The sequence below is a fragment of the Pseudorca crassidens genome, chromosome 20, assembly GCF_039906515.1.
Source record: "Pseudorca crassidens isolate mPseCra1 chromosome 20, mPseCra1.hap1, whole genome shotgun sequence".
NCBI classification, from domain to species: Eukaryota; Metazoa; Chordata; class Mammalia; order Artiodactyla; family Delphinidae; genus Pseudorca; species Pseudorca crassidens.
This window is the reverse complement of record NC_090315.1, coordinates 35,876,525-35,886,481: the sequence shown is the minus strand read 5'-3', so window position 1 is coordinate 35,886,481 and position 9,957 is coordinate 35,876,525.

The window sequence follows — 9,957 nt, the reverse complement described above, 5'->3', positions numbered from 1 at the left end:
AGTTGCCTAATATCCAGGCATAGCCAGTCTATGTAGAAGTAGTCTCTGTTCCAATGCTGTAATAGAAAAATATTGGAAATACCTGCACATCCTAATTGTGGCATATTCATTCAGTGGAATACTAAATAGCTATTCAACAAAGACGGTGAATTTATGCATAAAAATGTAGACTTAAGATGGAAAAAAAAGCTGGGAGTGGAACAGCATGTGCATTAAACTGTGCACACATCTCTTCTTGAATATGCAGTCTGCATGGAAGGAATCACACTAGTGGTAGGAAGGGGATGGGTGCAGGAGTGGAAGGGAGCATTATATTCTTTTGCAAATCATTTGGGGCATTCAAAATATTTTTCAACCTGTGTGCATTTATTATTTATCCCCCAAAAGTAATTTAAAAATTGAAAAATACAAAATATAAGAATTTGAAAGGGAATAAAATTTTTCATCCTAAGAAATGTATGCAATCACTTTGAGTCCTGAATGGTTCCCTTCAAAGCTGTCAAAACTTCTCCCTACAACCTCTACTGCTGGGGTAAGGACCAAGGTGAGGGCTAAACACTGGGGTGTCTCCTTTTGGGGCTGTACTCTCAGCAGTGTGGGACCCACCTATGGCCAACTCTCAGGGCTAACGTCTCTGTGAGGCATAGCAGGTGCAGTGCCTGAGGTCCACAAGAGTTCTAGCGGCGCATAGAAATGTTGGAATTGATTTAAAACAGTAGAAAAAGAATACAATCATGCCTGGATTATATTTGTCTTTATACCAACGCAGTCATAAAATATAATTATATATCTATAGCTATATCTATAATTTTATGTGTATGTAACTGAGCAAGGACTCGTGTACCCACGGTGCAGAAAGCCAAACTCTGACAGCCGGTGTCTGCAGCAAAGTAAGGGTTTATTTGCAGGGCACCAAGCAAGGGAGTGGGAGACAAGTCTCAGATCCACCCCATCTTGGTCTTCGAGTTAAGGATGTTTTAAAGGTTAAGGACAAAGGAACTGGGATTAGTCATCATCTTGTGACGTTTCTGTGACATTTCTTAATCGTGTTTTTGGGAGTCAGGATGTCTCTGGCTTACGATTCTCTAGCCAGGTGGTCCATGGCTGAGGCGGGTGCCGGGAGCTGGTCTGTGAGCTCATCTTGCCCTGGAGAAAGAACCCGAGTCTGTACATTAATGATGAATCTCTAACAGCAGTTTTAGGACGTTAACGATATTATGGACAACAGCAATCTTAGACATCTGACGCTGGTTGATTAGGGTTCAGTTAGCATAGGACTGAGATCAGGCGGGACAGCAGGGGAATCGAGTTTTGGATAGAGAGATTAATCATAAATTCAGTAAGGGGATTTGGTTTTAGGGGGACTCGGATTCATACATATATATAAGCATATATATAGTTTTTTATAAGGAAGAGTTCATGAAGGTGCAGAAGTACCTAGAAAGTCATAATGTGGCCCTGGGCACATTTTTTCTGTAAAGGGCCCCATAGTAAATATATTAAGCTTGGGGGCCAGATGGTCTCTGTTTTGACTGAACTCTGCCTGTGGCAGAAGGGAGCCATAGACATACACAGATGGATGGGAATGGCTGTGTTCCAACAAAATTTTATTTACCAAAACAGGAGGTGGGCGGGGTTTGGTCCAGGGCCAACCCTCTGCAGTTGGTGCCCGGGAAGTTTCAGTATTTGTTGAATGAATGGACGGACTGGAGAGGGGGGATTGCTACCAGGCCTGATCCTTGTCTGGTGGTTGAGTTTGGGTTTGGGTGGTAGGGAGTGGATACTGGGCTGGGGGTCAGTTTTCACATTCTCAGCCCCTAACTTGCTGTGTGACCTTGGGCAAGCTGCCTTCTCTTGCTGGGCCTCAGCTCCCTGTCTGTAAGGTAGAGGCTATACCTCCCATTTGCTGGACTGTGATGAGAGAATGAAATGTAACAGGGGATATGGAAGTGCCTGGAATAGGAAAAGGAGATTCCCACTGGGCAGCTCAGGGCAGGAACTGCCAGCTTCCTGGAGGTCTGGCAGCCCAGGGAGTGTCACTTTGGCAGAGGAAAGAAGGGGGTGGGGCAACCAACAGCGTGACCCGAAACACAAACAGTCCCCAAAGAGGGGCCGAAACTCTCACGCTGGTGAAAACACACCTGTCAGGTTTCTGTCCTGCCTCTGAACAGGAGAGGGGAAGGCGCTCCAGGCTGGTCTCAGTTGGCAGTGGCCGCTAGTGGCTGGCAGGGCCTGGGCCCCTCATGTGCTCTTGGGCATGTGTCCAGCCAGAGGTGGCTGCGGGTGCCCCAGCGTACAACTGTTCATCAGCCAGGACGCTCGCTTCAGAACCCAAGGCTGCGCCTCAGGGGCAGGTGCCCGGACCCATGGGCCCCACATCCGCATCTCTCCGCAAGGTTACCCAGTGGCCCAGTCAGGCAAACTGTCGTGCGACCTGGAAGGGCAACGTGGAAGCAAGTATTAAAATAGACAACACACATGTCCAGGGATCTGGGAATTTCAGCTTCTCTCCTGCTGTATTAGTTCGAGCCCAGGCAGGATACAGAATTCACTTCACACAGGACCAACAAAATGTAGTTTTAGTGACTTACAGAGGTGTGGTCAGGACCTCTGGACTCTACAGTGCAAGTTGAGGCACAAGACTGGCCCAGTGGGATGCTATTGCCACCCTAGAGGCAGACCCAAACTCTGCTTGATTTGTTTATGAAACCAAGCAAGATCACTTGTTTATAAAGCCTTTTGTTAACTTGTGAATTCTCAAGGAAGTGAGGGAGAGTGACGAGGCTGTACATCCTGACCAGGCCAGCAGGGGAATGTGGCTGGGGAGGAGTGCATCTGGGCTTCTAACACGCTACAGCTAAGTGGTATGTGACCTGAGACAAATCTATTCTCATTGAGCCCCAGACTTGGGTGACGAAAGACTGAATTAAGTGACAATTGTGTTCGGTTGTATTTTTTTTTGAGTTACAAATCACAGAAATTCCAGCTCAAACTGAATTGACCAAAGGGAGTATTTATTGGCTCTCACAAGAGTAAGGGGGATGGCTGTCGGGTCTGGCTGTATCCAGGGGTTCAAACAATGCCATCTTTCTGTCTTGCGTCTCTGTTTCCTTGTGTGCTGCTCATTTTCACACAGGTAGTTCTATGTGTGAACAAAGGCCAGAGATGACTTGGACATAGCCCATCCCTGGTAGGGATGGAGGAGGGGATAGGGGACTGCCTCCACCTGGGTCTCACCTGTCCCTGAAGTTGGGGTGGGGAGGGGCAGCCTTTCTGCAATTCATGAACTCAGAGTGGGAGAGGGATGGCTCCCTAAAGGAGCCAAGAGATGGGAGGATGGGTGCTGGGCAGGCAAAAGCACTGATGCCACCACAGTAAGCACAGCTTCATGTTTGCACATTTTTAAGTGCATCATTTCACCGATTCTTAGCACCAGCTCTGGAAACAACCCCCATCTCATGGCAAAGGCTGAGAGCTCAAAGAGTAGCTCAGACAGAGCTGGTCTCCGACCCAGGATTTCTGAGCCCTGATCTAGGACTTTTTCTGGTTCACCCCACTGCTCTTCTCTGATGCCCCTTTCGTGTTTCATGCCCCTGCAGTCCTGCATCGCCCAGGGAAGATTGCTGGGGCAGGGTGTGTATGCAGCCTGTCTCCCAATCAAATTCTGTGGACCCTCCTGGTAACTGGGGACAAGGGGAGGACAGGGGCACCATTCCCTCACCCTCACCCGCCCAGGAAACTAAGCTCTGTTCTCTGGGACCCACTCCCCCATCGGTGACATCATCTGCACACACAGCCATTGTCTGCAGAATGTTTTGCTCTCCACCAGGAACCCTTAAGAGGCTCTGGTGGGGAGTTGGGGGTGGAGCAGGGAAAGACACCAGGAGGGGCCAGCGGGAGTGGAGGGGATCTCTCTAGGCAATGAACACAGCTGGCAGAGACATCTTCCCAGAACAGGCATGGCCCCAGAGAGCTGAGAGCATGGACGAGAGCCAGTACCCATTCTTGTCCCGCCCTCAGTTTACCCATTTGTGGAACTTCCTGGCTCTAAAACTCATTGATTGACAAAGGGTCAATTTTGTCACACTATAAAAGGTTCCCATAAATCAATGAGAAGAAACGCTCCCAAAGAAAACTGGGCAATGGGCATAAGCAGGCCTTCCTCCCCTCCCCTAAAAAAAATCCTCTAAACAGTTAACAACTAACATAAGAAAAATGTTCAAACTCAGCAGCAATCAAAGAACTGCAGGTAAAACCAACAAAACAATATTGCTTCCCCCAATCATGTTGATAAAAGTGATCTCTTTCCAGGTGTGTGAGGGGTCGGGGGATGGGCACTCAGCCACTTGCGGGAGGGGTAGAAACAGGTACTACTCTCCTTCTGGAAGGTAATTTGTCAGTATGTAATAAAAGCTTAGAACACTGTGGGCTGGTGATTCCACTTTGTTTTCATATCTAGAACTTTCTCTAAAGGCAAGAATCATGGATGTTTGCAAAGGTAGTTTAGCAAAGCATACAGTAGGCAGAGAAATATTCTAAAATCATAGATCCCACCTCCTCCCCCCCATTCCTTAAAATACTCCAAAGTCTTCTTGTCAAGCTTAGAATCAATCCAACTCCTGACCCCGTGGCCTGGCCTTGCTCTCTTTCTCTCTCCTTTTCACCTTCCTTATCTCCTTTCTGTTCCTCACATTCGTCAGGCTTTGTCCAGCCTCAGGATCTTTGCACTGGCTACTTCCTCTGCCTGGGGTGCTCATTTCCCTCGAATGTGAGCCCCATGAGGGAGGGTTTCTGTGTTAGTTCCCTGCTGGATCCTTGGCCTGCCCCCTGACAGCAGTAGATGTTCATTGAATAAATGAACAATTGAGAGCAGGTGCGGCTTCAGTTCAGGCCCTACCACTGATTAGCTGTGTGACCTTGAGCAAGTTCCTTCACCTCTCTGAGCCTTGGGCTCCTCTGGTGTGAAGTACAAATAGAAGAACTGCCCTGTGGGGTTCTTATTAGGATTAATGTCAGTAAAGCATATAAAGTCTGGTGCAGTTATGAGCCCTCAAAAACTATTTGCTATAATTATGGATGTTTCCAAAATATTATCTGTAACTGTCCAGACGTGGGTTGAAGAATCTCCTTTGGGGCATCTGCAGAATGTATCCACCAAAAGCATCTTGTAGAAATCAACCTGTGGACATGAAAGTGGTTAAAGATATACTGTTTACTCACTTATTTCATCATGATGGGCATACAATGCATCCTCAGAAAAATTCAAGCAACAAATAAAGTGAAAGTCTCCTGCAGGTGAAGTTGCTCATCCAAATTTCATGCTATATTAATGAAAAAGGCAGGTTAAAAAAAAAAACATGCCTGGTATGAGCTTACTTTTAGAAAATAAAATATATTAATATGTACTCATAAGGGAAAGCCTGGAGGATTTACATTTAAATTGTTAAGGTTGGGGACTTCCCTGGTGGTCGGTGGTTAAGACCCAGCAAGGGTTTGATCCCTGGTCGGGGAACTAAGATCTCGCAAGCCGCATGGCTCAGCCAAAACAACAAACAATTTTTGTTTAAGTTGTTTGGCGACAGAGTAGATACTGATGGCATTTTTATAGACAGCTTTGGCTTTCCTGTGGCTTTCTCATTGTCTGTTACCTTATGCAATCTGAAAACGCCCATGTAACAGTTAAGTGAGCCTCCCCACTCCCGTCACCTGCTACCATTTGGCCACGTGATTCCCAGGGCCTCTTGTGAAGACTCAGGTGTCCTGTGTTGTCTTAGGCAGCATTACTGAGGCTGGGAGTTGTGCCAGGGACCCCAGGAAACATTCTCAGTAAACATTCAAGTGTTGAAGAGATGGGTGGCTTGTGGTCCTGGGGTTTGGCACTTTCCTGAGAAGAGTCCTAGATTTGCAAGAAGAATGTGTTAAGCTAAGCACAAATTTGGAACTCAGGGCACCCTGGGCATCAATGAGGACAAACAAACAAAATAATCACACAATGGCTTAAGAAATAGAAGGAGTTTATTGGTACATGTAACTGAAAGAGCTTCAGGCACAGCTGGATGCAGGTGCTCAACTGGTGCCTTCCAGAATCTTCAAGGCTCTATATTCCTCTGCTGGCTCTGCTCTGAGGCAGGCTCTCTTTGTGTGGTGGCGAGATGACCCATCAGCAGCTCCAGAGTCACACTCCAGGAGCTCAGCAATCCCAGCAGACAGAGGGGTTGTCTCTCTTTGGGGCTCCAGAAGTCGCAGGGAGTCCCTGATTGGCCAGGCTTGGGTTTTCTACCCACCCTTGGATCATGCGCTAGGGTTGTGATTGGCTGGATTCTGGGTCACGAGATCATCTGGCCACCAAGGCAATAGGGCCAGCTCTACCAGAATCCACGGACTGGGAGGAAGCGGGGTCTTGTTCTCATGGGACAATGGGGGGCTATTTGCAGAGGGCAGATCTCTCCACTAGCTGTGTTGAAGACTGTGCTTCATGAAGCACAGAAATGCCCTTTATCAGGAAAGCTGGATTAACCACACCACCTCGCCCTCAGTTCTTCCAAAGTGCAGAAGAGGGAGGCCCCATGAGGGGTGGGGAGGTGGCGTGGTGTGCATGGTGAGAGAGGGTGGGGGTCGAGGAGTCCTGCCTGGGCATCAGTTTAAAGACTGAGTGAGTGACTGTGGTCAAATCAGCCCCCTGTCCGGGCCTCGGTGTCCCCATCTATAAAGGAACCTTAATCTAGCTGAAGTCGACAGGTTTTAGGATGGTGCTGTGTAATTTTCTGATGAAATTATTGGGGTATAGCTGCCCCTCCCTTTCCACTGACTCAATAATTTCTTAATGGAATCCAGTTTATTGCTGTGATCCATGCTGGCAGGGGAATGATATAGTTTTTCCAGGAGGGGCCTGTTAGACTGGCTGCAAGAGAAGGGGAGTTTGGAGGCTATTTCTGGCAGAGTGAGGTGGGTGAAAAATGTAGGGGTGGGAGGTGACAGGAGCACTTGGGGAGAAAACCTGAGCCGGGGCCTCGTGCTCAAGATCTGGAAAGAAGGGCTGGCGCTGCGGGTGAGGAGGGGCTGGGCCGCCAGTGTCGGCAGGGTGCGGCCACGGCAGCTGAGGGGGGGAGCTGGTGGGAGAGGAATGTCCCTCTTCCTGGCACCTGTCCTTGGGCTTGTCGACCTCTGACCCCGTCCCACAAATACTCCTGGAGAGGAAGGCAAGGAGGTATGCCTCCTTAGTGCCCATCAGGTACCTGCACCTAAAACAGAGATCTGAGTAACAAACTATTGAGAGCCTGCTGTGGGCTGTTCTAAGTGTTTACATGGATCAGCTCAATCAAGCCTCACAGCTGAATGAAATAGGCATGGCTATTAGCCGCATTCTACAGATGGGCTCAGAAAGGTGAAGTGACTTGCCCAAGGACACACAGCCTGTGAGTGATGGAGTCACACTCAGCATCTGGGTGCCTGTTAGGATGGGCAGACTGGAGTCAGAGGCAAGGAATGGTTAGGATGCAAATGCTGGGTGAGCCAAGGGTGGAAGGAAACAATCATCTTGAGGAGGGAGGGTGAAAATCTGGAAAAGGCAAGCCTTAACCTGTGCCTTAAAGGATCTGTGCAATTTGAATAGGATAAAATATGCAGGGAAGGGTTTTCCAGCAGGAGGGAACAACACAAGCAAAGGCATAGAGGCAAGCAAGTGCCAGGACATTTGGGACCGAGCAAGCAGCCTGGCAGGGGCTCTGCCAGCACTTTGTGGGTCATGAGGCCACTTGAGCAGTAGGCCGAGGGCAGTACTGCTGTGTCCTGAGAGTGCCTTGAGGCCTGGAATCCCCAGCATTCGCCAGGAAAGCTGAGAGGAGGCTGTGTCCAACCCCCTTGTGTGGTTTCACGGATCGAGGGGCAAAGTCCGGCAGCTTCGGGCCCCTGAGGCAGAACTGGAGGACCTGGAGGGGCAGGAAGCCCCACTCCTCTTGGATGTACACGAAGGAGTCCACTGCCGCCTGGGCGGCTGTGGATGGGCAGGAAGCTGGGCATTTCTTCCCGTGAGCCGGAGGAGAATGGCCTCTATGTGGGCCACAACAAAAAGGCTTTTCTGCCAAGTCGGAGGGGGAGGAAGCAGCCAGCTCAGCCCTGCCCCAGCCTGAAAGGAGGCTCTGTTGGTGGCCCTGGGGTCTTCGATGTGTAGAACGTGTGAGGAGGGAAGGCCAGGGTGGTCAGGGGCCTCCTCATCCCTTCTGGATTCTCCAGCAGCATGGGGGTGGGGGTGGGGGCGCTGGGCTGCTGTGCAAGTCATTCTGTCTGGGTTCTAATCGTCCACTTCCTGGCTGTGTGACCTTGGCCAAGTCACTTCACCTCTCTGAGCCCCGCTCGTCTCGGGAGTGAAATGCAAGCAAGGGAGCACGCAAGACGACTGGAGTCGTGATCACACACTGAGCACTCGCCAGCACTTGACAGCCAGCGTCCTCCGATCATCCTCCCAGCAGCCAGTGGGGTAGGTCATGTGATCCCCTCCACTGAGGTTTAAGTACCGGTATCACCAGGGCTGAAGCCCAGGACGTTCTGGACTCTAAAAACCCCAAGCTGTGCAAAAGCAGAGGAAAAGAGGCTGGAAGGAAACACACCAGCTGTCCGCACTGGCTGGGGAGTGATGGCAACTTACCTTTTTCTTCTTTTTATCTGTAATGTCTTGCCTGTTTTACTTGGGAATTAGCAAAATATAAAGAAACAAAAGATGCTGAGGGAATGGGGGGCTGGGAGGGGCCCAAGGTGAGCTTAGGTTACAGCTTGATTTAAAAAAACAAGCCATGTTAAAGATGTGGGCTTCTGTTTAATCCTGGGGAGGAGGGGGTCACTGGGGCTGCCGGGCTGTCTGGAGCTGGGGAGGGGGAGAGAGGGCCCAGGCGCTCCCCCACCCCTCGTGCCTCAGAAACTTCCACACACCTGGGACCCTGAGCAAGGATAAACTGGGCTCGTGAGATGGGCTGTTCCTTGAGCCAACGGGTTTCTTTGAGCTTCTAGCCGGGAGCTGGGGCTGGAAGGCTCCTCAGGCGGTTTCCTGAGGAGGTGAGGCCTCTGCTGAGTCTCCCCTCCGGCTACGGAAGAGCTCGGCGAGAAGGCCTTTCATCCTGTCCTCTCTCGTCCCCCGTGCCCCACACTGCCCTCCTCCTGCCTGGTGACCTCTGGGCTTCTGGGTGACCCTAAGGCTTCAGGCAGGAGGCAGACCTGGTGGGGCCCCGCGGCTGCTGCCACAGGAAGGCTGACGAGGCAGCGTCTCCCCTCCCGCCCCGTGCCGCCCACCAAGGCCCCTGGGCTGGGGGAAGCACACAGGCGGTTTCCTAGCTGAGCCTGAGTGGCCTCTGGGGCTTCCGAGGGCCAGCGTTTCCTAATCTCCTCAGCCAGTTTTCAACACAAAGAGAGGAAAGGGCGGGATGAAGGGGGCACGCAGCTGCGGGGGAGGGTGGGCCTGGAGCAGGCTGGAGGACCCTACCTAAGGAGCTCTGGGGGCCTGGCCTGCTGCGTGGCTGAGCATCGCAGTCCTGGGTGCCCAGGCTGGCGCCCAACAGGATGGGCCCAGAGGCCGGGCGTGGAGTGCGAGGCTCACCAGCCAAGCTCAGACCCGAGGGCAGCGACGCCCGTCTCCTGCACTCCTGGGCATCGTCTGCCCCCTGCCCGGGGCGAGGTTTTCTGCTTCTTCGAAGAGGGCAGGTCCTGGGTGGCCCCTCACCTTCTGGGCAGAGCATGCGGATGAGGGGAACTTCTGGAATCCACGGTGGCATCGTTTTTCATCTCTTCCTGTCCAAGCTGGGTCTTCAGGCTGCCTAGAACCAGTCCGGATGGGTGGGAAGGCTGGGTGGCCTGGACTGGTTATCCCACCCTTCCTAGACGTGCAGGGTGTGCGGGAAGCTGGGTGCCCTTTCTCACCATGAAGGAATGGCCAGTAAGTTCCCCACCCCTTCTCTGCCCGACCCCAGC